Raw genomic sequence first — 24,994 nt, forward strand, 5'->3', positions numbered from 1 at the left:
TCCCCCCTCCCTCCCGCTCTCTCTCTCCTCTGCTCCCCCCTCCCTCCCTCTCCTCTGCTCCCCCCTCCCTCCCTCTCATCTGCTCCCCCCCTCCCTCTCCTCTGCTCCCCCCTCCCTCTCCTCTGCTCCCCCCTCCCTCTCCTCTGCTCCCCCCTCCCTCCCGCTCTCTCTCCCTCCTCTGCTCCCCCCTCCCTCCTGCTCTCTCTCCCTCTCCTCTGCTCCCCCCTCCCTCTGCTCCCCCCTCCCTCCCTCTCCTCTGCTCCCCCCTCCCTCCCTCTCCTCTGCTCCCCCCTCCCTCCCTCTCCTCTGCTCCCCCCTCCCTCCCTCTCCTCTGCTCCCCCCTCCCTCTCCTCTGCCTCAGTGATTGCACTGTGCCTTTTGGAAAATTGTCATTTTTAAATCAAGTTTCCTTTCTTTTTCCTGCATATTTTGATTCTCTTGTATTTTGACCTTTTGCTTTCTTCAAACTAGAATATTTGAAAGTTGCTACAAAGGACTCTCAAAACGCATAAACCACGACAAAAACAATTACTTACATATATACAACACTTTTATGATAAAAATAACATTCAAACACCTAATGGAGGGGAAAAATCGAAAGAAAGTTACACCAAGCCACGATGGAAGAGTTAGGAGAGCTGATTGAAAGCTCAGTTAAAGAGGTTTTAAAGAAGGTTTTTGAAAGTAGTCAGGAGTCAAGGTCCTTTTGAATCCAAAAACATTCCTAGTCAAAGAACTGGAGATTAAAAAATAGAGCTAGAGACAAGTTATTGTCAACAACCTTAAGTTTCAAAACATTCATAAAGGCAGTTCATGGCAAAAGCTGGAACACCTTGACTGGTTTACAGCTCTGTCTCTTTCTGCTATTCATTACTGCAGATTTGAGACAATCCAGTACAAAATTTCACCAAGAACCAAAACTGGCTTTATGGTTCTAGCTTGCCCATCTCTCACAGCAAGACGGTCTATCGAAGCACTGTGAAATTGACCTAAATATGCCATTAAATTTCCACTACACCTGATTCTGCTGCCTCTAACAACCTGCACAACTCCTGCACTCTGGTTGTCAGCTACTGCCTGACTGCAGCTGGCTGCTGGGAAACATGCTCACAATTCTCATTCTAAATTGGAACACAATTAAGTGTTAGCAAGTAGAGTGCATGTACTTTTAACACCAGCCGGTTAATTTACGAACTGCTAACTTCTTCAAGTCAGGCAGGCAAGATGGGTGAGGAGAGAGAGAGAAGCCAATAAATAGAGCTTGTGGTAAATAAGATTACATAAAAATAGGGCTGATTAAGAGTACAGTGAAGATTTAGCACAAAGGGAAGTAGCTTTACAGTACAGGGTAGTTAGGACTGTGCAGCATGTTGGTGCATCAAATGCCAGGATGTATGCTCTTCCCATGGATTTCCAAATAACATTCCTTAGCTTGTATTCCTCAAGTTTGGGGGTGATTTAACAGATGTTTAAAATGACAAAATGATTTGATAGGGTAGATAGAGCAAAACTATTTCATCTGGTGGGATAATCCAGAACAAGGGAGTATAATCTTACAATTAGAGTCATGCCATTCAGGAAGCACTTTTTCGCACAATGGATAGTGGAAATCTAGAACTCACTCTCCAAAAGGCTGTGGATGTTGGGGTCTATTGGCATTTCTTAGACAGATTAATAGATTTATGTTATGTAAGGGTATCAAGGGATATGGAGTAAAGGCAGGTAAATAGAATTAACGTACAAATCAGCCATGATCTGAGTGAATGCTGGAATAAACTCAAAAGGCTGAATGGCTTCCTCCTAGTCCTATATTCCTGTTTTTGTTGGAATGTAGTTGGGGCGCGTGCATGGTCAGGGAACAGCAGGAACTAAATAGTTCCCAGTGGGGACAAGGAGAAAAATCCAATCACTACTCAGGGGCTGAATGAAATATGGACAGCTGCCCTCTGTGCCTACCAAAGGTTTACACTTCTTTACAGGACTGAGAGAGAACAGAAGGTTAAGAGATTTACGAAATGATAAATCAAATTGAATCCAGAGAAATGCGAGGTAATATATTTGGAGAAGATTATGGCCAGTACTTCTGCAATGGAGAGCAAACAAGGCAGCATATGGGATACTTTCCTTTATTCGTCGAGGCATAGAATATAAGAGCAGGGAGGTTATTTTGGAACTGTATAAAACACTAGTTAGGCCACAGCTAGAGTACTGCAGAGAGTTCTGGTCAGCACATTACAGGAAGGATGTGATCACAAGAGAGAGGGTGGAGAGGAGATTTACATGAACATAATGAAGAATTTTAGCTATGAGGAAAATATAAAAATCAGTATAAAAGTTACAGAGGGCACAGAATTCTTAAAATGCATTCAGGAGAACTTTTTTTATTAGCCAATATGTCAAAAGCCTGACAGGAGAAGAGGAAGTTCTGGGCTTAGGTTTAGGAATTAAAGCTGGGTAGATGGAAAGAATATTAGTGGGAGAGCATTTTAGTGGCAGTGATAATTTAGTTAGATTTAGTGTAGTTATGGAAAAGAATGAAGATAGACAAAGAGTAAAAGTTGTAAATTGGGGTAAGGTCAATTTTATTAGGCCAAGATGTGATTTAGCTAAACTGGGCTGTAAAGAGCTACTTGAAGGTAAATCAGTGTCAGACCAGTGGGAGTCATTCAAGGAGGAGATAGTGGGAATATATTTATTCTGAAACCTCTCTGAGAAAAAGTGTGGGACTCCCAAATGTCAGAAACCCTCATCGCATTTAAAAAAATACTTGGGATATGCAGTTGAGCTGTCATAATCTACAGGGTGAGAGATCAAGAGCTGGAAAGTGGGATTAGGCTTGATAACACTTTCTCAGCCAGCACAAACACAATGAATCAAATGGCCTCCCTCTATGTTTCTAATAGAGATTTTCAAAATGATGAAAGCTTTGATAGAGAGAAAATAGAGAGAGACAATAGTCAGCAAATTGTTAAAAAGGGGGCACAGATTCCAGATTGTCACTAGATGGACAAAGCTAGAGGAAATCATTCACACAGAAGGTTATTGGAACATGCTTTACACAGATCACGATATCATTTGAATTGGAACCGGATTAGCATTTATAAAATAAAAATATAAAAGTAGAGAGAGAATGAGCAGAAAAACAGGATTAGAGTTATAGGTCCAATTCACTAGTAGCAGTATAGCAAGTGGGACAAGTGGCATCTTTCACTGTCAGTTTGATGATTGAGATTTTTATGAAATGCAGAAAAAAATTTTAAAACAAAAATACAACCAACATCAGGATGAACTGATATTAACAAGCATATTTATAAGAATTCCAAGATTTGAAATGTACAAATACATCAATGAATAAAATGTGCAGATAGAATTGCGCAGTTCTCATCCTCAGCAGAGAGGAAACAAAGTACTTCTGTTAACGAAAGGAAACTTCACACAAACTTATCCCACTGGCAACAATATCTGTCAATATTCACAGTAGCTGCAGTAAGGAATTGTTTTTCTGCTGTTTGAAATATCATTTCTTAGCACGTGTGACCCAATCGGACAAAAGAGTATGAAAGCTGAAATGTCCTCGTGGGCTTCTTCTCAAAAAACACTATCAGTGCTCCACAATAGTTCAGTAGTTGACTGAGCCACAGAGGCCTGGAACATCCCAGGTGCGCCTCTCTGTCACAAGAACACATTAAATAGGAGGAGTAGTCCACATGATCCATCGAACCTGCGCCACCATTCAATACAATCATGAACTGATATTAACAAGCACAGGCTTCAATTCCACTTACCCCCCCCCCCACCATATCCTTTCATTCCCTGCAAGAACAAAAAACTGTCTACCCCGCCCTGAAATGTATCCAACAAGGGAGCATCCACAACCCTCTGGGGTAGAAAATTCCAAAGATTCACAACCCTGTGAAATAATTTCTCTTCATCTCAGTCCTAAATGATCGGCCCCTTATCCCGAGACTGTGCCCCCGTGTTTTGGATTCCCTGACCAGCAATCTTTCAGTATCTACCCTATCCAACCCCTTCAGAATCTTGCCAGTTTCAATGAGATTGTCTCATATTCTTCTAAACTCCAGAGAATATAGGCCCAATTTACTCAGCATATCATAGGACAACCGCCTTATTCCAGGGACCAATTTAGTGAACCTTCGCAGTTCCGCCTCCAATACAAGTATATCCCTTCTTAAATGTGCAGACCAAAATGGTACACAGTACTCTAGATGTGGTCTCACCAAAACCCTGTGCAATAAGACTTGTTAATTCCTGTACTCCAATCCTTTTGCAATAAAGACCAACATGCCGTTTGCCTTCCAAATTGCCTTCTGTACCTCCATGTTAACTTTCTGCATTCCTTGTACAAGCACATCCAAGTCTCTTTGAACATCAATACTTACATGTTTCACACCTTTAAAAAAATATTCTGCTCTTCTATTCTTATGACCAAAGTGCATAATTTCACACTTCCATCATTATACTCCATCTGCCATCTTGTTGCCCACTTACTTAACCTGTCTATATCTCTTTCCAGCCTCTGTGTCCTCCCCACAGCTTACCTTTCCACCTAGTTTTGAATCGTCAGCAAACTTAAATACATTATTCTCTGTCTCTTCATCTAAGTTATTGATATAGATTGTAAGTAGCTGCGGGCCCAGCACTGATCTTTGTGACACTCCACTATTACTGCCTGCCAACTTGATAACATCCTGTTTATGCCCACTCTCTTCCTGTCCATCAACCAACCCTCCACCCACGTCAACCAACCCTCCACCCACATCAACCAACCCTCCAACCAGTCTTGTGTGGAATTTGCTTGCTGCAGTTGGGGCGAGTACCGGATTAAGGAAGGGTACTGCAGTGATGATTTCCCTCTCAACTTCAGTTAAATACTCAATAGACGATATCTATGTTCACACAATGAGCAATGGCCACTTGGACAACGTCATATCATTTACTGGAGGCACCTGATCCCTGTGGAGCTGCACTGTGGCAGGGAGCTGCTCCCTGGGGGGGGGGGGGGGGGGGGAAACAGCACCCCAGCAGGAAGCTGCTCTATGGGTGAAACTGCACCCCAGTGAGGAGCTGCTCCCTGGAGGGAACTGCACCATGCGAGGAGCTGCACCCCAGCCGGGAGCTGCTCCCTGGGGAGAGCTGCTCCCTGGGGGAAACTGCACCCCGGCGGGGGAATGGAGCTGCTCCCCGGTGGGGAATCTGCACACTGTGGGGGGGGGGGGGGGGAAGAGGGGGGCACCTGCTCCCTGGGTTGTTCTGCACCCTGGGGGGGGAAACCTGCTCCCGGACGGAGAAATGATCCCTGGGGGAATCTGCACCCCGGCGGGGAACGGATCTGCTCACCGGTGGGGAATCTACACACTGGTGGGGGGGGGGGGCATGCTCCCAGGGTGGATCTGCACCCGGGCGGAGAGCTGATCCCTGGCGGGGGGATCTGCACCCGGGCGGAGAGCTGATCCCCGGGGGGGGGGGGAATCTCCACCCGGGCAGAGAGCTGATCCCTAGGGGGGTTGATCTGCACCCGGGCAGAGACCTGATCCCTGGGGGGGGATCTGCACCCGGGCGGAGAGCTGATCCCTGGGGTGATCTTCAACCCGGCACAGAGTCGATCCCTGGGAGGATCTGCACCCCAGCAGGGAGTTGATCCTTGGGGAACTGCACCCCAGTGGAGAGAATCTAAATAATTCAAGTTTTCTAGCAGAAATCACTGCCCTCCTATGGTCCAGAGAGAATCAGAGAACTGCACTTTTAGAATACCACAGCCCCACCATAGTTCTGCAACAACCTAAGGTTCATTGTTGTCCTGTGCCAGGGCCATGCCAGAGCATTAACTACATCTGTCAATCGAAGAGCCGGGCAGTGTTCTGGAAGGAATGTGCCCCTCCACTATCCTCTGGAATTTCCCTTACTCTCCACAGTCCTACCCTCATCTTCCCTTTCATGTAACCTAACCCTCTGATGCATACCAATGTATGCAATAAATGTTCACTTAGTTCTTTTTTTCAGGCCCTTAAACCTACCAAGAAACACAGAAGTACATCAGACCCATTACATTTCAGACATTATTTACTTCAATTTTTCTAAATGATTTCTTAAAACTTGAACTGCAAATGAGATCATTGATCAATTTCAAGCTTATGGATCCATATTCTCAAATTAATCACAATATTCATTAGCATTTCGCCCCCCATCTGATTGACAGCTGAGCCCTACATTTTAAGACTGTCAGGCTAGAAAGGGCGAAGTCCCACCAGAAATAGTCCTAACACTTCAATGCAATACACCCCCTTGAGTTCAGTATTTACATGCTATATTTATTCGCATTGCAGGAAGGAGAAAAAGTGGAAAAGCTTTAAACATTTTGCAAATATTTAAAAGAAAGTGAGTGTTTTTCTCTCTAGGAAAGAGGGGATGCTTTCTGTGCCAGCCTGGCAGTTAACATCAACTGTAACAGTTAGAAATTACAACTCCTCTGCATGGATCACACATTGTTCAATTCATGCAAGTCAAAAGGGCAAATAAATATATATTCAGGATAAAGTGTGCAGTGCAATAAAAATCCCATCTCACTGAGAACTCAGGGGACCTCTTCCACTCAAAATACCTCAACTAATCTATGAGTATAAGCTCAGTATATTTATACACTGACAACCAGCATCTTCACTTAACTCCTTTCACAGTATCTATTTATACTCAAAATTCTATATTTACTTTGGATCGCTTTTAGTACACTAAAACTGAGTATTTCGCAGATACTAACATAAATTTGAAATTACTTCACATTCCAAATTTTACTGAACAGTCAGCTTGTTCAACACAATCACACACCGTCACACTGGGCCACTGCCCTCTTCGCTGCCCCAACCATATCATACCAGCTACATGCTTCCCCCACCCATCATGCCAGCCCCATAACTGCGCCACACCACCCCCCACCCCCCAACCACACCTCCCTCCACCCCCACTGGCCACACTGGTTACGAAAATCCACTTCTTCCCCGTCACGCCAGCCCCACGCCCGCCACCCATCACGCTGGCCCCATTCCCATTCCACCCCCTCCCCCCTTCATCACACTTGGCCCCTGCCCACCCACCTTGTCACGCCAGTCCCGCACTCACCAGCCCCCCTTTCACACTGGCACCAAGGCCCCCCCAACCACTGATCACAGCAGCTCCCCTTCATCAGCTCCACGCCACCCTCACCCCATGCCCAGCACCTCCCACTCTCCCAAGCCCACACCAACACCCACGTCACACTGGCCTCACCACCCCCCATTACATCAACCCCATGACCATCACAGTAGCCCCACACTGCTGTCCCACGATTCGTAACCATGTCGCACTATTAAAAAAAATCCACATAAACCTTCACACAAATTGGCATATTAAAACGGAATGGTGAATCGCCACTCCCAATATCCCCGTGGGTTATTCCATAGAGCTCAAAATGGAAGAGTAAATCCCTGACGTCCAGTTAACTACTTTACTGCAATCTAACTTGCTCAACTTTCAATTTGTTCAGGATATTTTAAATAATAGTTTATAAACATAATTCTATTCTACACTAGTATTTTTCAATGCAATGATCTGTTTATTAATTCTCCTGAAAGCCTCAAGCACTTCTGTTACATTCATGTATACATAATATTACCAAATGGTTGTAAAATAACTGCTGGAACATAAGACAAATTATCTTTTCTCTCCACAGCCTCTGCTCATCCCCTCCTCCTGATCTCTCTCATCATACTGTACCTTCTGGCAGTGTTTGAAGATGTGGTGCCTAGCTGGTCCATCTTGTCAATGAGTGGTCTCAGTCACTGTAGGCTGCAGCCTCTGAAAGTTCGGTTAGCAGCTGTGCAAGTTGTAAGCTGCTTTATTTTTTGCTGCTGCCACTGATTGGAGCTTGCTGCAGATGCCACCAACTCTGAACCTACCCACAGACAATGCAGACCCAGCTAGTCTGAGATTGCACACTTAAGCAGCAGTTAACAGTGACAACAGGCATATTAATAAGAGGAATAATAATAGCTCAAAAGAAACAGTACATTTTTCTTAAATTATCTCTCAGTCAAGTGATTAAAAAGTTCCTCATTGCATTCTCACATATTCCAACAATACATTCTGAGAATTGTTTTGGATATTTCTTCTCATTCATCTACCCAAATACCACACATCTCAGGGAGTAAAATAAGTGTGCAGATCCCTCCAGAGATCTGCTTATACAAGGAGTAAGCCCACATTATAAGGGTTATTGGATAAACAAACTTTTCATTACACAGAACCTTTCATGTCCTCAGGCCCAAAGCACTTCACAGCCACTGAATTATTTTTTTAAAATTCTTTCATGGCATGTGGAGGTCACTAGCAAGGCCAGCATTTGTTGCCCCATCCCTAATTGCCCTTGACAACTGAGTGACTTGCGAGGCCATTTCAGAGGGCAGTTAAGAGTCAACCACATGTGGGTCTGGAGTCACATGTAGGCCGGACCAGATAAGGACAGCAGATTTCCTTCCCTAAAGGACATTTGTAAATCAGATAGGTTTTTACAACAATCGATGATAGTTTCATGGCACCATTACTGAGACAAGCTTCCAATTCCAGATTTTATTCATTAAATTTAAATTCCACCAGCTGTCATTGCAGGATTTGAACCTGTGTCCCCGGGGCATTAGCCTGGACTTCTGGATTGCTAGTTCAGTGACATTACCACTACGCCACCATCTCCCAGTTTGAAACCCTCACTGTTTTGTGAGGAAGCAAAGCCACCAAACGTGTGCACAGCGACGTCCAGTTAATATCTTTTGGCGATGCAGGCTGAGTAAGAACTGGGAGTTCTTCAGATAGTGCCATAAATCTTTAACATCCACCTGAACAGGCATACAATGCCTCGGTTTAATGCCTTATCCAAAAGATAACACCTTGAGCATTGTAGCAGTCCCCCAGTTCTGCACTGAGTAGGGATAAGGGCACAACTCCATGAACTGCAAAGGGAAGCATATTGTGAATATGCCCTAGGCATGAGGGTATTGACATTTAGACATTGTACCTGCTTTTCCTTTCATTATTAAATTGAGTTAATGTGAACTTTAATCACAACTAAATCAACTTGAATAGTACAGTTTGCCGTTTAACATTATTAACCAAAGGCTCCCAAAATAAGATGGGCAGATCATCAACAGATGCCACTTAGGTCCTCACTATGTGCAATCCTAATGCTCATACAATGATGTCTCAGTGAGAAGTCTTACTCATTCCAAACCCCAGAACAAAGCTCAAAACGTATTTTACTTATTTACTTACTTGCCCTTCCCAACACAGGGCTAAAATAATCTCTCACCAATTTACTGATGTTTCATATTCCCTCAACAGAAAATGGTGTTGCTTCCAGGGTCTCTAGTAGAAGGCATAGAGAGATAGGTGGGATTAAGATCTGCCATAAAAGGCAAAGGCTGGTCAGACCAGATGACCTTTTTGCATTTCAAAATCTCCTGCTTCCTGATAGGTAGCATGTCTGCAGAACATATGTTAAAGGAAACGAAGAGAATGCATGAGGAAAATGTAACGTAGAAAATTAAAATGCACAACGCACACTGAGAAGCCAAACTCAGCCACGTTGCCAAAGTGGATACCACAGGAAATGGCGGGGGAAAGTTTGTGGGCCAGTCACCCATAAGCCAGGTGCTCTCAGAACTGCATTGGCAATGGTTCAGGAGCAGGTCACTCAGTAGCTTTCAGAGCCACATAAGCTTCACAGTGATATAAAAGCAAAATACTGCGGATGCTGGAAATCTGAAACAAAAACAAGAAATGCTGGAGTCACTCAGCAGGTCTGGCAGCATCTGTGGAAAGAGAAGCAGAAAGAGAAGTTCCGAAGAAGGGTCACTGAGCCGAAACGTTAACTCTGCTTCTCTTTCCACAGATGCTGCCAGACCTGCTGAGTGACTCCAGCATTTCTTGTTTTTGTTTAAGCTTCACAGTGGTCTGATTCAGGAAAAACAAAATGAATAACTAAACAGAAAGAGAGAACGCTTCACCTTCTGTGGACTGTTTGACACTGGTGATTCAGTTAGTCTGTGAGCTTAACTCTGTAGCTATCACCTTAAAGCAGCTCTCAAAACATTTAACCCCACTGATGTGAAGACAAAGACAAACAAATAAAGAGCTCCTGAATGGGTTACCATTTGCATGATTTATTGAGTTTTATACGTGGTGACTGATTTCCTACAACTACTGAGTCCCAAGACTTACTCAATTAATGCTCCAATACTCAACTTTTAGCAATCTTTTGGCAATCTTTATGTGGAGCCGGAGGCCATAGGTGAAGTTTTAAATGATTACTTTTCATCGGTGTTCACTATGGAGAAGGATGATGTAGGTGTAGAGATGCAGGAGGGGGACTGTGATATACTTGAACATATTCGCATTGAAAGGGAGGAAATATTAGCTGTTTTAGCGGACTTAAAAGTGGATACATCTACAGGCCCAGATGAGATGTATCCCAGGCTGTGAGGCAAGGGAAGAGATAGCAGGGGCGTTGACACAAATTTTCAAATGCTCTCTGGCCACAGGAGAGGTACCAGAGGATTGGAGGACAGCAAATGTGGTACCATTATTCAAGAAGGGTAGCAGGGATAAACCAGGTAATTACAGACCGGTGAGTCTAACATCAGTGGTTGGGAAAATATTGGATAAAATTCTGAGGGACATGATTAATCTCCGCTTGGAGAGGCAGGGACTAATTAGGGATAGTCAGCATGGCTTTGTCAGGGGGAGATCATGTCTGACTAACTTGATTGAATTTTTCGAGGAGGTGACTGGATATGTCAATGAGGGTAAAGCAGTAGATGTAGTCTACATGGACTTCAGTAAGGCCTTTGATAAGGTCCTGCACGGGAGATTGGTTAAGAAGGTAAGAGTCCATGGAATCCAGGGCAATTTGGCAAATTGGATCCAAAATTGGCTTAATGGCAGGAGGTAGAGGGTAATGGTCGAGGGTTGTTTTTGCGATTGGAAGCCTGGTGCTCCACAGGGATCGGTGCTGGGACCCTTGCTGTTTGTAGTGTACATTAATGATGTAGACATGAATATAGGAGGTATGATAAGTAAGTTCGCAGATGACACGAAAATTGGTGCTGTCGTAAATAGTGAGGAGGAAAGCCTTAGATTACAGGGAGATATAGTTGGGCTGGTAAGATGGGCAGAGAAGTGGCAAATGGAATTTTATCCTGAGAAGTGTGAGGTGATGCATTTTGGGAGGACTAACAAGGCAAGGGAATATACAATGGATGGTAGGACCCTAGGAAGTACAGAAGGTCAGAAGGACCTTGCTGCACCTATCCATAGATCACTGAAGGCAGCAGCACAAGTAGATAAGGTATATGGGATACTTGCCCTTATTAGCCGAGGCATAGAATATAAGAGCAGGGAGGTTATGATGGTGCTACATAAAACGCTAGTTAGGCCACAGCTGGAGTACTGTGTACAGTTCTGGTCACCACACTATAGCAAGGATGTGATTGCACTGGAGAGGGTGCAGAGGAGATTCACCAGGATGTTGCCTGGGCTGGAGCATTTCAGCTATGAAGAGAGACTGAAAAGGCTAGGATTGTTTTCCTTGGAGTAGAGAAGGCTGAGGGGGACATGACTGAGGTGTACAAGATTATGAGAGGCATTAAAAGGTTAGATAGGAAGAAACCTTTTCCCTTAGCAGAGGGGTCAAGAACCAGGGGGCATAGATTTAGGGTAAGGGGCAGGAGGTTTAGGGAGGATTTGAGGAAAGATTTTTCCACCCAGAGGGTGGTTAGAATCTGGAACACACTGCCTGAAGAGGTGGTGGAGGCAGGAACCCTCACAACAAAGTATTTAGATGAGCACTTGAAAAGCCATAGCATACAAGGCTACGGGCCAAGTGCAGGAATATGGGATTAGAATAGTTGGGTGCTGGATGGCCGGCACAGTCATGATGGGCCAAAGGGCCTGTTTCTGTGCAGAGAAAAAATTTCTCCTCATCTCTATCTTAAATGGGCGACCCCTTATTTTTAAACAGTGACCCCTAGTTCTAGATTCTCCCACAAGAAGATACATCCTTTCCACATCCACCCTGTCAAGACCCCTCAGAATCTTATACGCTTCAATCAAGTCACCTCTTACTTTTCTAAACTTCAGCAGATACAACCCTGGCCTGTCCAACCTTTCCTCATAAGACAACCTGCCCATTCCAGATATTAGTCTAGTAGACCTTCTCAGAATTGCTTCCAACACATTTACATCCTTCCTTAAATAAGGAGACCAATAGTGTACAGTGCCCCAGAGGTGGTCTCACCAATGTCCTGTATAGCTGAAGCTACTTTTGTATTCAATTCCCCTCACAATAAATGATAACACTCTATTATCTTTCCGAATTACTTGCTGTACTTGCATATTACCCTTTTGCGACTCATGCACCAGGATACCCAGATCCCTCTGCATCTCAGAGCTCTGCACCATTTAGATAATATGCTTTTCTCTTCTTCCTGCCAAAATGGACAATTTCACATTTTCCCACATTATACTCCATTTGCCAGATCCTTGACCAATCACTTAACCTATCTATATCCATTTGTAGCTTCCTTATGTGCTCTTCACAACTTATTTTCCTACCTTTCTTTGTCATCAGCAAATTTTGCAACCATACCTTCGATCCCTTCAATCAAGATATTTATATAAATTGTAATAAATTGAGGCTCCAGAACTGAACCCTGCGCCTCACCACTTGTTACATCTTGCCAACCAGAAAATGACCCATTTATGCCTACTCTCTATTTCCCGTCAGCTAGCCAATCTTCCATCCATGCAAATATGTTCCCCCCTACACCATGAGCTTTTATTTTCCGCAATAACCTTTGATGTGGCACCTCATCAAATGCCTTCTGAAAATCTAAGTACAGCACATCTACCGGTTGCCCTATATCCACAGCACATGGTACTTCTTCAAAGATCTCCACTAAATTGGTTAAACATGATTTCCTTTTCACAAAACCATGTTGACTCTGCCTGATTACCTTGAATTTTTCTAAGTGCCCTTCTAGAACGTCTTTAATAATAGCTTCTAACATTTTCCCTGAGACAGATGTTAAGCTAACTGGCCTGTAGTTTCCTACTTTCTGTCTCCCTCTCTTTTTAAATAAAGAAGTTACATTGGCTATTTTCCAATTTAAAGGAACCTTCCCCGAATCTAGGGAATTTTAGAAAATTAAAACCAACGCATCAACTATCTTGCTAGCCACTTCTTTTAAGACTCTTGGATGAAGTCCATCAGGAACTGGGAGACTTGTCAGCCCGCAGCTCCAACAAATTGCTCAGTACCACTTCCCTGGTGATTGTAATTTTCTTCAGTTCCTCTCTCCCTTCCATTTCCAGATTTACAGCTATTTCTGGGATGCTACTTGTAAGCTCTATGGTGAAGACCAATGCAAAATACCTGTTCACTTCATCTGCCATCTCCTTATTTTACAAATATACGAATTAGAAGTGGGCCATTCGGCCCCTCTAGCCTGCTCCGCTATTCAGTAAGATCATGGCTGATCTGTTTGTGTCCCGAATTGCACACTCCCGTCTACTGATAACCTTTGATTCCCTTGCCTAACAAGAATCTATCTACCTACGCCTTAACAATATTCAATGACACCCGCTCCACCACCTTCTGAGGCAGAGTTCCAAAGTCACACCTCAGAAACAAATTCTCACCTCTGTCCCTTAATTCCCAGACTTACTTTCTATTGGACCAATGCTCACTTTGTTATCTCTTTTCTTATTTAAATATCCATAGAAGCTCTTACTATCGGTCTTCATATTTCTCGCCAGCTTTCTCTCATACGAATTTTTCCCTTATTAATCTCAGTTGTACTTTGCTGATTTTTATATTCTGTACAATCTTCTGACCTGCCACCCATCTTTGTACAATTATATACTTTTTCTTTAAATTTGATACGACCTTTAACTTTTTTCGTTAATCATGGATGGTGGGTCCGCCCCTTGGAATTTTTCTTTCACATTGAAATGTAGCTATTCTGTGATTTCTGAAATATCCCCTTAAATGTCTGCCACTGCATCTCTACTGACCTATCTCTTAACCTACTTTGCCAATTCACTTTTGCTAGTTCTGCTTCATGTCCTCATAATTGCCCTTATTTAAGTTTAGAATTCTAGTCTCAGACCCATTCTTCTCTCCCTCAAACTGAATGTAAAATTCAGTCATATTATAATGGATGTTGCCTCGGGGCACCTTCACTATGAGGTCATTAATTAATCCTATCACGTTGCACAATAGGGGGAGGTGGTGGCGTAGTGGTATTGTCACTGGACCAGAGACCCAGGGTACTGTTCTGGGGACATGGGTTCAAATCCCACCACAGCAGAAGGTGGAATTTGAATTCAATTAATAAATCAGGAATTAAAAGCTAGTCGAATGATGGCCATGAAACCATTGTTGATTGTAAAAACCCATCTGGTTCACGAATGTCCTTTAGGGAAGGAAATCTGCTGTCCTTACCTGGTCTGGCCTACATGTGACTCCAGACCCACAGCAATGTGGTTGACTCTTACATGCCCTCTGAAATGGCCTAGCAAGCCACTTAGTTGTATCTAACCGCTACGAAGTCAATAAAAAGGAATGAAACCAGACGGACCGCCCAACATCGACCTAGGCACCGGAAACAACAACGCCAAACCCAGCCCTGTCGACCCTGCAAAGTCCTCCTTACTAACATCTGGGGGCTTGTGCCAAAGTTGGGAGAGCTGTCCCACAGACTAGTCAAGCAACAGCCTGACATAGTCATACTCATGGAATCATACCTTACAGACGATGTCCCAGACTCTGCCATCACCATCCCCAGGTATGTCCTGTCCCACCGGCAGGACAGACCCAGCAGAGGTGTGGCACAGTGGTATACAGTCGGGAGGGAGTTGCCCTGGGAGTCCTCAACATCGACTCTGGACCCCATGAAGACTCATGGCATCACATCAAAGATGGACAAGGAAACATCCTGCTGATTACCACCGACCGTCCTCTCTCGTGATCACTCAGTACTCCTCCATGTTGCACACCACTTGGAGGAAGTACTGAGGGTGGCGAGGGCACAAAATGTACTCTGGGTGGGGGACTTCAATGTCCATCACCAAGAGTGGCTCCGTAGCACCACTACTGACCGAGCTGGCCGAGTCCTAAAGGACATATCTGCAAGATTGGGTATGCAGCAGGTGGTGAGGGAACTAACAAGAGGGGAAAACATACTTGACCTCGTCCTCACCAATCTGCCTGCCGCAGATGCATCCGTCCATGACAGTATTGGTAGGAGTGACCACCGCACAGTCCTTGTGGAGACGAAGTCCCACCTTCACATTGAGGATACCCTCCTTCGTGTTGTGTGGCACTACAAGCATGCGAAATGGGATAGATTTCGAACAGATCTAGCAATGCAAAACTGGGCACCCATGAGGCGCTGTGGGCCATCAGCAGCAGCGGAAATGTACTCAACCACAATCTGTAACCTCATGGCCCGGCATATCCCCCACTCTACCCTTACCATCAAGCCAGGAGACCAACCCTGGTTCAATGAAGAGGCAGGAAGGTATGCCAGGAGCAGCACCATGCATACCTCAAAATGAGGTGTCAACCTGGTGAAGCTACAACACAGGACTATCTGCGTGCCAAACTGCGTAACCAGCAGGCGATAGACAGAGCAAAACAATCCCATAACCAACAGATCAGATCTAAGCTCTGCAGTCCTGCCACATCCAGCCGTGAATGTGGTGGACAAGGACACAACTAACTGGAGGAGGTGGCTCCCCATCCTCAATGATGGGGGAGCCCAGCACATCAGTGCAAAAGATGAGGCTGAAGCATTTGCAACAATCTTCAGCCAGAAGTGCCGAGTTGATGATCCATCTCGGCCTCCTCCTGAAGTCCCCAGCATCACAGATGCCAGACTTCAGCCAATTCGATTCACTCTGCGTGACCAAGGAACGACTGAAGGCACTGGATACTGCGAAAGCTATGGGCCCTGACAATATTCCGGCAAGAGTACTGAAGACCTGTGCTCCAAAACTTGCCGCGCCCCTAGCCTCGCTGTTCTGGTACAGCTACAACACTGGCATCTACCCTGTAATGTGGAAAATTGCCCAGGTATGTCCTGTACACAAAAAGCAGGGCAAGTCCAACCCAGCCAATTACCGCCCCATCAGCCTACTCTCAATCATCAGTATAGTGATGGAAGGTGTCATCAACAGTGCCATCAAGCGGCACATGCTTAGCAATAACCTGCTCAGTAATGTTCAGTTTGGGTGCCGCCAGGGCCACTCAGCTCCTGACCTCATTACAGCCTTGGCTCAAACATGGACAAAAGAGCTGAACTCAAGAGGTGAGGTGAGAGTGACTGCCCTTGACATCAAATCAGCATTTCACCGAGTATGGCATCAAGGAGCCCTAGCAAAACTGAGGTCAATGGGAATCGGGGGAAAACACTCCGCTGGCTGGAGTCATACCTGGCATAAAGTAAGATGGTTGTAGTTGTTGGAGGTCAATCATCTGAGCTCCAGGACATCACGGCAGGAGTTCCTCAGGGTAGTGTCCGAGGCCCAACCATCTTCAGCTGCTTCATCAATGACCTTGCTTCAATCATAAGGTCAGAAGTGGGGATGTTCGCTGATGATTGCACAATGTTCAGCACCATTCGTGACTCCTCAGATACTGAAGCAGTCCGTGTAGAAATGCAGCAAGACCTGGACAATATCCAGGCTTGGGTTGATAAGTGGCAAGTAACATTCGATGCACACAAGTGCCAGGCAATGACCATCTCCAGCAAGAGAGAATCTAACCATCTCCCCTTGACATTCAACGGCATTATCATTGCTGAATCCCCCACTATCAACATCCTAGGGGCTACCATTGAACAGAATCTGAACTGGAGTAGCCATATAAATACCGTGGCTACAAGAGCAGGTCAGAGGCTAGGAATCCTGAGGCGAGTAACTCACCTCCTGACTCTCCAAAGCCTGTCCACCATCTACAAGGCACAAGTCAGGAGTGTGATGGAATACTCTCCACTCGCTTGGATGGGTGCAGCTCCAACAACACTCAAGAAGCTTGACACCATCCAGGGCAAAGCAGCCCGCTTGATTGGCACCCCATCGACAAACATTCACTCCCTCCACCACCGATGCACAGTGGCAGCAGTGTGTACCATCTACAAGATGCATTGCAGCAATGCACCAAGACTCCTTCGACAGCACCTTCCAAACCCGCAACCTCTGCCAACTAGAAGGACAAGGGCAGCAAATGCATGGGAACACCACCACCTGCAAGTTCCCCTCCAAGTCACACACCATCCTGACTTGGAACTATATCGCCATTCTTTCACTGTCGCTGGGTCAAAATCCTGGAACTCCCTTCCTAACAGCACTGTGGGTATACCTACCCCAAATGGACTGCAGCGGTTCAAGAAGGCAGCTCACCACCACCTTCTCAAGGGCAATTCGGGATGGGCAATAAATACTGGCCTGGCCAGCGACACCCACATCCCATGAATGAATTTTTAAAAAGTCAGTTCTAGTCTAGCCTGTTCTCTGGCTAGCTCCAGAATTTGCTGTTCTAAGAAACTATCCTAACCACTCACTGCGTGAAAATAATTTTCATGTCACCATTGCTTCTTTTGCCAATAACTTTAAATCTGTGCTCTCTTGTTCTTGATCTTCTACCAATGGGAACAGTTTCCCTCTATCCCATCTGTCCAGACCCCTCATGATTTTGAATACCTCTATCAAATCTCCTCGCAACCTTCACTTCTCCAAGAAAAAGTTCCATCTTCGTCAATCTATCTTCGTAACTGAAGTTCCTCACCCCTGGAGCCATTCTTGTGAATCTTTTCTGCACTCTGTCGAATGTCTTCACATCTTTCCGAAAGTAGGCGTCCAGAACTGGACCCAATACTCCAGTTAAGGCCAAACCAGTGTTCCACACAAGTTTAGCATAACTTCCTTGCTTTTGTAGTCTATGCCCCACTAATGAAGCCTAGGATGTTGTATGCTCTATTAACTGTGCTCTCAACCTGCCCTGCCACCTTCAATGATTTATGCACATATACACCCAGGTCCCTCTGCTCCTGCACCCCCTTTAGAATTGCATCCTTCCTACCAAAATGATTCACTTCACACTTCTTTGTTCTCTGAATTAAATTTCATCTGCTGCTTGTCCGCTCATTCCACAAACCTGTCTATGTCATAGAGTCATAAAGTACAGAGACAGGTCCTTCGGCCCATCGTGTCTGTGCCGGCCATACAGCACCCAACTATTCTAATCCCATATTCCTGCACTTGGCCCGCAGCCTTGTATGCTATGGCCTTTCAAGTGCTCATCTAAATACTTCTTAAATGTTGTGAGGGTTCCTGTCTCCACCACCTCTTCAGGCAGTGCATTCCAGATTCCAAACACCCTCTGGGTGATAAAATGCTTCCTCAAATCCCCCCGAAACCTCCTGCCCCTTACCCTAAATCTATGCCCCCTGGTTCTTGACCCCTCCGCAAAGGGAAAAAGTTTCTTCCTATCGAAACCTATCAATGCCCCTCATAATCTTGTTTTCTTTTGGGCCTCCTTATCTCGAAAGACAATGGATACGCGCCTGGAGGTGGTCAGTGGTTTGTGAAGCAGCGCCTGGAGTGGCTATAAAGGCCAATTCTAGAGTGACAGGCTCTTCCACAGGTGCTGCAGAGAAATTTGTTTGTCGGGGCTGTTGCACAGTTGGCTCTCCCCTTGCGCCTCTGTCTTTTTTCCTGCCAACTACCAAGTCTCTTCGACTCGCCACATTTTAGCCCTGTCTTTATGGCTGCCCGCCAGCTCTGGCGAACGCTGGCAACTGACTCCCACGACTTGTGATCAATGTCACAGGATTTCATGTCGCGTTTGCAGACGTCTTTAAAGCGGAGACATGGACGGCCAGTGGGTCTGATACCAGTGGCGAGCTCGCTGTACAATGTGTCCTTGGGGATCCTGCCATCTTCCATGCGGCTCACATGGCCAAGCCATCTCATGTGCCGCTGACTCAGTAGTGTGTACAAGCTGGGGATGTTGGCCGCCTCGAGGACTTCTGTGTTGGAGATACGGTCCTGCCACCGTAGGCAGCAAAGATGGAATGAATTGAGACATCGCTCTTGGCTGGCATACGTTGTCCAGGCCTCGCTGCCATAGAGCAAGGTACTGAGGACACAGGCCTGATACACTCGGACTTTTGTGTTCCGTATCAGTGCAGCAATTTCCCACACTCTCTTGGCCAGTCTGGACATAGCAGTGGAAGCCTTTCCCATGCGCTTGTTGATTTCTGCATCTGGAGACAGGTTACTGGTGATAGTTGAGCCTAGGTAGGTGAACTCTTGAACCACTTCCAGAGCGTGGTCGCCAATATTGATGGATGCAGCATTTCTGACGTCCTGCCCCATGATGTTCCTTTCCTTGAGGCTGATGGTTAGGCCAAATTCATTGCAGGCAGCCGCAAACCTGTCGATGAGACTCTGCAGGCACTCTTCAGTGTGAGATGTTAAAGCAGCATCGTCAGCAAAGAGGAGTTCCCTGATGAGGACTTTCCGTACTTTGGACTTCGCTCTTAGACGGGCAAGGTTGAACAACCTGCCCCCTGATCTTGTGTGGAGGAAAATTCCTTCGTCAGAGGACTTGAACGCATGTGAAAGCAGCAGGGAGAAGAAAATCCCAAAAAGTGTGGGTGCGAGAACACAGCCCTGTTTCACGCCACTCAGGATAGGAAAGGGCTCTGATCAGGAGCCACCATGTTGAATTGTGCCTTTCATATTGTCATGGAATGAGGTGATGATACTTAGTAGCTTTGGTGGGCATCCGATCTTTTCTAGTAGCCTGAAGAGACCACATCTGCTGGTCAAAGGCTTTGGTGAGATCAATGAAAGCAATGTAGAAGGGCATCTGTTGTTCGCGGCATTTCTCCTGTATCTGACGAAGGGAGAACAGCATGTCAACGGTCGATCTCTCTGCACGAAAGCCACACTGTGCCTCAGGGTAGACGCGCTCGGCCAGCTTCTGGAACCTGTTCAGAGCGACTCGAGTATGCTGAGCAGGGAGATTCCACGGTAGTTGTTGCAGTCACCGCGGTCACCTTTGTTTTTATAGAGGGTGATGATATTGGCATCGCGCATGTCCTGGGGTACTGCTCCCTCGTCCCAGCACAGGCATAGCAGTTCATGTAGTGCTGAGAGTATAGCAGGCTTGGCACTCTTGATTATTTCATGGGTAATGCTGTCCTTCCCAGGGGCTTTTCCGCTGGCTAGAGAATCAATGGCATCACTGAGTTCCGATTTGGTTGGCTCTATGTCTAGCTCATCCATGACTGGTAGAGGCTGGGCTGCATGGAGGGCAGTCTCAGTGACAGCATTCTCCCTGGAGTACAGTTCTAGGTAGTGCTCAACCAGCAGCACTTAAAGCAGCCAGAAGCACTGCACAAAGAACAGCCAGGCGCTGCACAAACGACTACTGGCAACACCTATGCAGTCATATTCAGCTGGCCTCAGACACCGGAAACATCAGAGGAATGTATGATGGCATGAAGAGAGCTCTTGGGCTCAAGAAGATCGCCCCCTTCAAATCTAAATCAGGGGACATAATCACTGACCAACACAAACAAATGAATAATCTTGTACACCTCAATCATGTCCCCCCTCAGCCTTCTCTGCTGTAAGTAAAACAATCCTCGCCTTTTCAGTCTCTCTTCATAGCTGAAACGTTCCAGCCTAGGCAACATCCTGGTGAATCTCCTCTGCACCCTCCCAGTGCAATCACATCCTTCCTATAGTGTGCTGACCAGAACTGTACACAGTACTCCAGCTGTGGCCTAACGCGCATTTTATATAGCTCCATCATAACCTCCCTGCTCTTATATTCTATGCCTCGGCTAATAAAGGCAAGTATCCCATATTCCTTCTTTGAAGTAAAGCCTGGCTCGGGTATAAAATTAAAGCCCGACCCGACAAGAGCCAACCCAAACCGGGCCAGAGTCCTTTAATTTTTTTAGCTGCCCGACCCGACCCCGACACATACATTCGGGTTTGGTCAGATAGCCAGGCTTTACTGCAGACTGCGGACTGCACGTTACCCGCCTTGACGTCCTGAATGTTCATTTGAAGATTACTTCCCGGAGCAAGGCAGCACTGTCCACATCCAGCCCAACCCGATCCCGAATGCTGGACCCGGAAGAGAGGCTCGACCCCAACACATGTCGTCGGGTTCGGGTCGGGTAGCCACACTTTATTTTGAAGTTCTTCATTACCCTCCTCACAGTTCACAATATTTCCAAATGCCGTATCATCGTCAAATTTTGAAATTATGCTCTGTACACCAAGTCTAGGTCATTAATATCTGGCAAGGAAAGCAAGGATCCTAACACCAACCCTTGGGGAATTCCACTACAAACCTTACTCCAGTCCAAAAAAACAACCATTAACCACTACTCTCTGTTTCCTGTCACCCAGTCAATTTCGTCTCCATGTTGCTACTGTCCTATGAGCTATAACTTTGCTCACAAGTTTGTTGGTGGCACTGTATCAAATGGTTTTTAGAAGTCCATGTACATCACATCAACTGCATTATCCTCATTAACCCTCCCTGTTAGCTCATCAAAAAAACTCCAGCAAGTTATATAAACACGAGTTGCCCTTCACAAATCCATGCGGGCTTTCCTTAATCAACTCACATTTGCCCAAGTGACTATTAATTTTGTCCCAAACATTCCTAAACAACTTTAAACATCACCTACAATGCTATGAAAAATGAAACACAGCATACAATTCATGGGCACTGCTTTTGCCCCTCACATGGTTGGTGACACAGACACCCAGGAGAAGGGCTACCAGATTGATGCTTAGTTTAAAGATCCTTCGTTACCAGGATAGGCTTAAACATTTGCAGATTTTTACATGAAAGAGCATAGACTTTGATGGAACTTGATTGAGGTCTTGTTATATGATACAAGTTCTTCTTTGTCTTCAAAATAATGAAATTGAGTAACTTGGGCCAATACTTTCTGGCATTCAGAAAAATGAGAGGTGATTTCATTGAAACATTTAAAATTCTCAGAGGACTTGACAGGGTAGATGCTGAGAGACTGTTTCCCCTGGCTGGAGAGTCTAAAACTAGGGATCATATTCTCAGGAGAAGTGGTCAGTCATTTAGGACCGAGATGAGGAGGAATTTCTTCATTCAGAGGATTAAGTGTCTTTGGAATTCTCTGCCCCAGAGTGTTGTCGGTGCTCAGTCTATGAGTATATTCAAGATTGAGATTGATAGATTTTTGGGCATAGGAACATTGGCAATCGGAGCAGGAGTAGGCCATTTGGCCCTCAGACTTGCTCTGCCATTCAACTAGATCATGGCTGATCTTCTACCTCAACATCATTTTCCTGCACTATCCCCATATCTCTTGATATCTTTAATATCTAGAAATCTATCGATCTCTGTCTTGAATATACTCAATGACTGAGCCTCCACAGCCCTCTGGGATAGAGAATTCCAAATATTCACCACCATCTGAGTGAAGAAATTCCTCCTCATTTCAGTCCTAAATGGTCTACCTCTTATTCTGAGACTATGTGCTCTGGTTCTGTACCCCCCAGCCAGGGGAAACATCCTTCCTGCATCTACAATGTCGAGCCCTGTAAGAATTTTGAATGCTTCTATGAGATCACTCTCATTATTCTAAACTCTGGGGAATAAAGGCCCAGTCTCCTCAATCTCTCCTCGTAAGACCATTCTTCCACCTCAGGGATCAGTTTGGTGAACTTTCATTGCACTACCTCTATGGCAAATATATCCTTCCTTTGGTAAGGAGCCCAAAACTGTATACAATACTCCAGGTGAGGTCTCACCAAGGCTCTATACAACTGCAGGAAGACTTCTTTACGCCTGTACTTAAATCCTCTTGCAATAAAAACCAACATACCATTTGCCCTCTTAATTGCTTGCTGCACCTGCATGTTAGCTTTCAGTGACCTATGACAAGGACACCCTTTGGACATCAACAGTTCCCAATCTCCCACCATTTAAGAAATACTCTGCATTTCTCTTTTTCCTACCAAAGTGGATAACTTCAGATTTTTCCACATTATATTCCATCTGTCATGTTCTTGCTCACTCAACCTGTATAAATCCCCTGGAAGCCTCTTTGCATCTTCCTTACAACCCACATTCCCACCTAGTTTTGTGTCATCAGCAAACTTGGATTATATTACATTTGGTGCCCACAACCAAATCACTGATATAGATTGTGAATAGCTGGGGCCCAAGCACTGATCCTTGCAGTAACCCATTAGTCACAAATTGCCAACCTGAGAATGACCCATTTATTCCTACTCTGTTTTCTGTCAGTTAACCAATTTTCAATCCATGCCAGTATATTCCCCCAATTCCATGTGCTCTAATTTTGCTTACCAACCTCCTGGCCGGAATATTACGCTGGGCGGTCGGGAGCTGGACTCCGATGTAAATGTTGGTGCCGATCCCGCTCCCACCCAGCCTGGGATCTGTTATGTATTTTACGGATCCCCAGGCTTCAATTGGCCTGAGGCGGGACTCCCACCCACTTGATGGAGGATGTCCCGCCTCAGTGAGCTGCTGGCCAATCAGCGGGCTGGCAGCTCTTAGTCACAGCAGCGCCACCGGGAGTGGCGGCCACTGCTGATACTGCAGTCCAGCCGACGGAGGAGGACGCAATGGAACCGGGACAGAAGGCAAGTTCGGGCAGCCTCACCAGGGGAACTGGTCGTGCCCTGGTGAGGCTAGGGTGGTCGTTTGGGGGGGGGGGGAGGAGGGTGTCTTGGATCCCGGGGTTGGGTAGGGAGGCGGGGGCGGCCCTCAATCGGGCACCGCCCCCCCCCCCCCCCCCCCCCCCCAACCCACCAGGTGTGGAAAGGCCGACAGCTATGGCTGGGTGGCCTTTCACGTCCCCGGCACACCCACTTGCCACGTTAAGTGACCACTTAAGGGTCTTGATTGGCCTTGGGCGGGCGGGCCACTTCTCACCCCCTCCCCGCCCCCCACCAGACCTCCGTAAACTTGGTCGGAGGCGCAATCGGAGCGGTTAGGCCTCCCAGAGCCTGCTGCTCAATTTTACGCCACCCCCACGCCACCATCCGACCTGCTGGGGCGGCGTAAAATTCTGGACCGTGTTGGACTTTATCGAAAGCCTAATGAAAATCCAAATACACAACATCCACTGGTTCACCCTTATCTATTCTGCTAGTTGCATCCTCAAAAAACTCCAACTGGTTTGTCAAACCTGATTTCCCTTTCATAAATCCATGTTGACTCTGTCCAATCCTACCATTATTTTCTAAGTGCCTAGTTATCGCAGTGGCAAGAGTGGCGGCAGTGAGAGCGGGAACAGGCGAGAGGAGCCGGGAGATAAAAGGAGCCAAGGCCCGAGACCAGAAGCAGCGACGGTGACAGCGCTTGTTCTGTGGACCTGCTTGACCAGCAAAAATCGAAGTGTGATGTCACAGGAGAGCTGGTAAGTGATTGGTGGGTATTTCTTTCTTTCGTGTCTCTTGTGTTTTTTTTTAGTTTTGGCCAAGTGATTTAAATCAGGTGACATCATTACAGGTTAAGAGTACACTTAAATAGTTCTTTTTTTTAAATACTGAGATCCAAATTAATTAATTAAATAGAATAGAGATGGCTGGGCAGGCAATGTGTTGCAGCTGTAGTATGTGGGAGCTGGTGGACGCCGATGCGATCCACAGTGACCACATCTGCAGCAAGTGTTGGCTGCTCGAGGAACTTTGGCTCAGAGTTGATGAGCTGGAGTCCAAGCTGCGGACACTGCGACACATCAGGGAGGGGGAGAGTCACCTGGACACTGCGTTTCAGGAGACAGTCACAACCCTTAGATTAACTACCTCGAATTCGGCCAGTTGTCAGGAACATATAAGATTT

At 45.9% G+C, this 24,994-nt stretch overlaps 1 protein-coding gene across 10 annotated transcripts in view; it reads right to left on the reverse strand.

Moving 5' to 3' along the window:
• Positions 1-24,994, reverse strand: part of tp63 (tumor protein p63) — a 399,995-nt gene that overhangs the window by 245,108 nt on the left and 129,893 nt on the right. The gene's annotated exons all lie outside the window — the stretch shown is intronic.

The sequence above is a fragment of the Heterodontus francisci genome, chromosome 11 (assembly GCF_036365525.1).
Source record: "Heterodontus francisci isolate sHetFra1 chromosome 11, sHetFra1.hap1, whole genome shotgun sequence".
Classification (NCBI taxonomy): Eukaryota; Metazoa; Chordata; class Chondrichthyes; order Heterodontiformes; family Heterodontidae; genus Heterodontus; species Heterodontus francisci.